Here is a 6,186-nt window from a genome sequence, read left to right on the forward strand (position 1 = left end):
TTCACCAAGTTGAGGATTGTACTTCCCAACTATGTGAATACCAGCCTGCACGCCTTGGTTTAATGCCACAGTGCAGTGAGTCAAGAGAGAGTGAGGCAGCTGGGGTGGGGAGATAAAAGTGAGAATAAGCCACAGCTGTGGCTCATTTTCCACGTTCTCCACCTCTGTCCATACTGGCTGCCACTGAGAGAGTGAATAGGGTTGCAAACTATGGAATTTTATAGAGGACATGTGACTACTTGGGGGACCAAGCAACTTTTTTTTCATTAGGAGGGATAGAAACTATTTGGGGGACCGAATAACCTTTTTTGCATGTGTTGTGGTGTCCATGGAGCAGCTGGAACATTCTACCTACTCAGAACACTTTGCTCTCATGAGCAGCTTCTCTTCCTCTGCCTCCTTCCCCTTCCTACTGACTATCCATCCAATGGGGAAACCAGAGGGGAGATTCTGCTTCAGTGGCAGGCTGCAGAGCCACGTGATGCAGGAGCACAGGTAGGTGGGCCCGGTAGACACAGCTTGCTTCCTTCACATGGTGGTGGCAGTGGCAGTGAGAAGTTAGCAGTTAGCTAATTAACTTTACTCAGTTAGCAGCTACCCCTGCCAACTGAGTAAAAAGGAACCTTTTAAATCTCTTGGGCGCTTGCCAGCACCAGCATGCAGGGGCAAATGGGAGACATTCCGCCGGTGCATGTGCATAGCTGGGGGGAGCACTGGGATGGTGATAATGGTGGCAAGTGGAGGAGGAGCAGGTACAGACCTGCTCTCCTCTGCTTTGAAGGGAATGTGCAAGCCCATGAATTTAGAAGGAAATATCCATGATTCAGACAACTGAATCACATTTCAGCACATCTCTACCATGAAACCTTCTGTTGAAAAGCTATATATGAATGTATGTAGTCGTAGAGAACAGCAAGCGAGTGGAAGACTGTGCATGCACTACTGAGCCAGCCTGCAAAGAAGGCTCAATCCCAAGCTGCCACCAGACTACCTGTGGTAGTTGGAGGTGGAGTTCTCCAGATGAACTTAATGTGTGGTGGAGATCATGTAGAAGGTGCTCTCTAAGGTAACCCAGACCTTCAGGGCTTTAAAGATGAAGATAGAGATAGAAAGAGATAGATAGAGATAGAGATCTATCTATCTATCTACACACACACACACACAGACACACACACACCGCCCTTCCAAAAATGGCTCAGTGCGGCTTACAACAAAATAAAAACAAATTAAAATCAATTAACAATTAAAATCCAAACTAAATCAAACGATAAAAACATTTAAACCCTGAAATCATTTGAAACAAACATTAAAATTTGGCTGGGTTTTATATAAACAAGAGTAAAATGAAGGCATTGACAAAAAATATGGACCAGAAATCCAATGATAGACTTTATGAAATAAGCTAATTGAAAGTGGAGAAGAAAATTAAATACTTGGGTGTCTGGTTGACAAACAAAAATTCTCTGTTGTTTTCAAATAATTACATCAAAATATGGAATACAGTAAAAACTGATTTGCAAAGATGGACTAGAATGAACTTATCTTTAATGGGAAGAATTTCAGTTGTGAAGATGAATGTTCTACCTAAAATGTTGTTTCTTTTCCAGACTATTCCTATAATTAATACGTTAACCAGTTTCAAGCAATGGCAAAAGGACATAACCAAATTTGTTTGGCAAGGGAAAAGGCCAAGAATTAAATTCAGAAATTTAACTGATGCTAAAGAAAGAGGTGGTCTTACCCTGCCAGATTTAAGGTTGTATTTTGATGCTGCTTGTTTGACGTGGTTAAAAGAATGGATAACATTAAGAAATCCCAGAATACTTGATCTGGAAGGATTTGATAGAAGGTTTGGATGGCATTCATATCTGTGGTATGATAAAAGTAAAGTACATAAAGACTTTCTTAATCACTATGTAAGGAGGAGTCTAATGGGAGTGTGGATAAAATGCAAAAAATGGCTGGAATCTAAAACTCCATTATGGGTATCCCCGATTGAAGCTTTGGCACGTAAAGAGATAAATATGCAAACTGAATGGTGTTCCTATATGGACTTGTTATGTTTTCAAGAGAGGGGCTGTAAATTAAAAAATCTAATCAAAGTACAAAATTTGGTTAGTAGCTGGTTTCAGTATCATTAGCTAAACAAAATTTACAAGAAAGATCTTAAAGTTGGATTTGAGGATCAAATGTCGAGATCTGAGAAGGAATTGTGTGAAAATGATGAAAAAAATAGTCTCTAAGATGTATAAGTTGTTGCTTTTGGAGGAGACAAGAGATGAAGTGGTTAAAATGACTATGACAAAATGGGCTCAAGTTGTGGGTCATAATATAGATATGGCAGCTTGGGGAAAATTATGGAAAACTGATTTAAAGTTCACTGCATGTTATACTTTAAAAGAAAATTATTATAAGATGATGTACAGGTGGTATTTGACACCAAAAAAATTAGCATTAATGTATAAAAATGTTCCAAACAAATGTTGGAAATGTGGACAATGTGAAGGAACCTTTTTTCATATGTGGTGGTCATGCAGGAAGGCTAAGGCCTTTGGGGAGATAATATATAATGAGTTGAAGAAAAATTTTAAAATGACATTTCCTAAGAGGCCAGAATCCTTCCTGTTGGGAATAGCGCAAGGAGAGTTCTCCAGAAGAAACTTAACATTTTTTATGTATGCAACCACGGCGGCTAGACTAGTATATTTGCAGAAATGGAAAGATAATAAAATGCCCTCAAAAGAAGATTGGTTGATAAAAATTTTGGAATACGCTGAGATGGCAAAATTTACAGCACTCATAAGGGATGAAAACTTGGAATGTTTCAAAGAAGATTGGGAGCCATTCTTACTTTACTTAAAGAACTATTTTTCCAATATGGACCTTTCAGCAGGGTTTGAAATTTAGTAACAACAGCAGGTTGGGTAGGGTAAAATCGAGTTTTCAATGTGGAGTATATGTGTTTTTTGAATTATTATAGCAATGGTAGATTTGTATAGCCAATATGAACCATGCAGATTGGTAAGCAGGAAGTCAACATTTACTTAATTAAAAGTAATTGGATTGTTAAGACATTGTAAAAACCAATAAAATTTTAAAATGCAAAGATTAAAATTTAAAACTGGATGAATACATGTGTCTTCAGTGCCTTTTTAAAAGTTGCCAGAGATGGAGAGGCTCATATTTAAACAGAGAGTGCATTCCAAAGTCCAGGGGCAGCAATGGAGAAGACCCGTTCCTGAGTAGCTGCCAAATGAGTTGGTGGCAACTGCAGACAAACCTCTCCAGATGATCTTAACAGGTGGTGGGGCTCATAGTGAAATACTCTTAAATACTCAGGGCCTACATTGTTTAGGGCTTTATAGGTAATAATCAGCACCTTGTATTTTGCCCAGAAACTTATCGGCAGCCAGTGTAGTTCTTTCAACACAGGAGTAATACGGTCTTTCCTAGATGACCCAGAGACCAACCTGGCTGCTGCATTCTGGACCAACTGCAGTTTCTGGACTACGTACAAAGGCAGCCCCACATAGAGCACACTGCAGTAATCCAGCCTAGAGTTTACCAGCATATGTACCACTGTTTTGTGGTCATTCATCTCAAGAAATGGATGTAAGCTAGTACGTAATAACAAGCACTTTGTATTCTGCCCAGAAACACTAGCAGCCAGGGCAACTGTTAAAACAACAGGCATTAATATCGGAGACCAATCTGGCTGCTGCATTTTGAACTAAATGAAGTTTACAGACTATGTACAAAGGCAGCCCTGTGTCAAGCACATTGCAGTAGTAGAGCCTGGAGGTAATCAGCTGATGCACTGTTGTTTTGAGATTGTTCTCTTCAAGGAATGGATGCAGCTGTCAAATCAATCAAAGCTGATATATAGCATTCTTAGCCATTAGGGGTGTGCACGGAACCACCACACTGCGGTCTGGCACTGGGGTGGGGGGTTGCTTTAAGAGCGGCGGGAGGGTTTACTTACCCCTCCCGCTGCTTTCCGCTGTGGCGCTGTAATTTATAGAGTAATTGGGGCAGCAGGATACCTCCCTGCCGCCCCTTCCCCACTGCGGCTCTGCAAAACTCCCAGTAATGCTTTGCGCGCGTGCACGTTGTGCGCGCGCTTCGTGTCATGCACGCGCTTCATGTCACTGATGTGCGCGCACGCAAAGCATTACTGGGAGCTTTGCAGAGCTGCAGCAGGGAAGGGGCAGCAGGGAGGTATCCTGCCACCCCAATTACTCTACAAATTACGGCGCCACAGCAGAAAGTGGCGGGAGGGGTAAGTAAACCCTCCCGCCGCTCTTAAAGCGACCCCCCCCAATCTGAACCACCCAGGTCCAGACCGGTCTGGGCCCACCCCTATTAGCCATAGCCTCCATCTGAGATACCAGGCTAGGGCCAGGGTTCAAGAGCACTCCCAAATTGTGTGTCTGTTCCTTCTGGGGGAGTGTAATCACATCCAGGAGAGGAAGATCCATCCCATCCCTCAAGTTCCAATCCTCTACAATGAGCATCTCCATCTCGCTCAGCTTCAGCTTCAATTTAATATCCCGCACCCATCCCATTACTGTCTGTAGGTAGACACTTAGAGAGTGAATGTCATTTCCTGATGATGAAAAAAAGAAATAGATTTGGGTGTCATCAGCATACTGATAACACCCGGCACCAACACTCCTGAAGACCTCACCCAGAGGTTTCATGTAGATATTAAAAACCTTTGGTGACATAATGGAATACTGAGGGACTCCATATAATAGCTCCTGTTTCAAAAAGCAATTGTCACCATGCCACCATCTGAAATCTACCAAAAAATAAAAGCAGAACCATTGCAAGGCAGTGCCTCCTATCCCCAAATTCCTCACATGATCCAGAAGGATACAATGGATGATGGCATCAAAAGCCACTGAGTGCATACATATCTTCCTGAGGGTCACCCTTGCAGGGACAATGAGGGCTCCTTGCAAACCCACAGTCCTTCTTCCATCACTGGAAGACTGCAGATCAAGTGAGCCAAAATTGTACAGTAATCAATGGAAGGTTTGCTAAGAGTATGCTATTAATGTTAAAGAACTTCAGTTCACCTGCCTACAAACCAGCTGGCTTTGAAGCTCATGTCATTTCACAGCAGTCAACAAGTTTCGTCAAGATCAAGGGGTTAACCTTAAGTAATTTTTGCACATTAACCTATACAGGTTCATGGCAATGACTGCATATGTGCAGAATTTCATTTAAGATTCTGAGCTAGAGAAGAACTTATCAGAGATTCCTCATGATTCCAAAGACAGCCAAACATTATGAGCCAGAGAAATTTGTATGCCAAACCATCACTACTGTCCATAAGAACATAAGAACAGCCCTGCTGGATCAGGCCCAAGGCCCATCTAGTCCAGCATCCTGTTTCGCACAGTGGCCCAACAGATGCATGCTTTCCTACAACTTACAACTTTGCCACGGCTCCTCTGTCAAGGGATAATAATAGAGGCTCCATTTTATAGTATTGCAGAGAATTTTTAAGAAAATGCAGTGCTGGAAGCAAGTTAAAAGCATTCTTCACATTGTTCAACTCCCAGATCATTCAACCAGATCAGACATGCCAATTTAGCTTAGTATAATAATTCCAGCGACAGGAGATGTAAACAAAAGCCCCCCAAACAAAATGGCAATATCCTGCTATGCAGGGGTAGATATCTCACCACCTCTGCCATTGAAGCATTTGAGGAGTTTCCCCTTCTTATTACTGAAATGCCCCTGCCAAAACAAGTCTTTCCTCACACACATACCCCCACCCAAAAGAAATCAAGGGAGAACTTGCTCCTCAAGCTTTCCCTCTGTCTGAAGCCCTGCTGCTATGAAGACTGAGACCATCTCTTTGTGTACTAGGAGGTGTGAATTCCAGATGTGTGCAGGGCTCATTTTCCAAAGTGAAATTCAAAAGAGAATATCGAAAATTCACAGAGGAAATTCAGGGTTCATCCCAAGGAGAAAGATCAGAGAAGTTTCTCACATTTTCTCCATATATCTTTTCTCCAAAGCAGAAATGTGCAACTCCCTGCTTTGGGTATTACACAGGAAGTATGAGTCATTACTGGTTTCTCTGTCACTGCTTATAGCAATATCCAAAAGCACACAGAACCTGTGCTGTTGTTAACACTTAGTTCTGCAGTAATCTCGCCTCCAGAGAAAGAA

This window comes from Hemicordylus capensis, chromosome 2, assembly GCF_027244095.1.
Source record: "Hemicordylus capensis ecotype Gifberg chromosome 2, rHemCap1.1.pri, whole genome shotgun sequence".
In the NCBI taxonomy this organism is placed as follows: Eukaryota; Metazoa; Chordata; class Lepidosauria; order Squamata; family Cordylidae; genus Hemicordylus; species Hemicordylus capensis.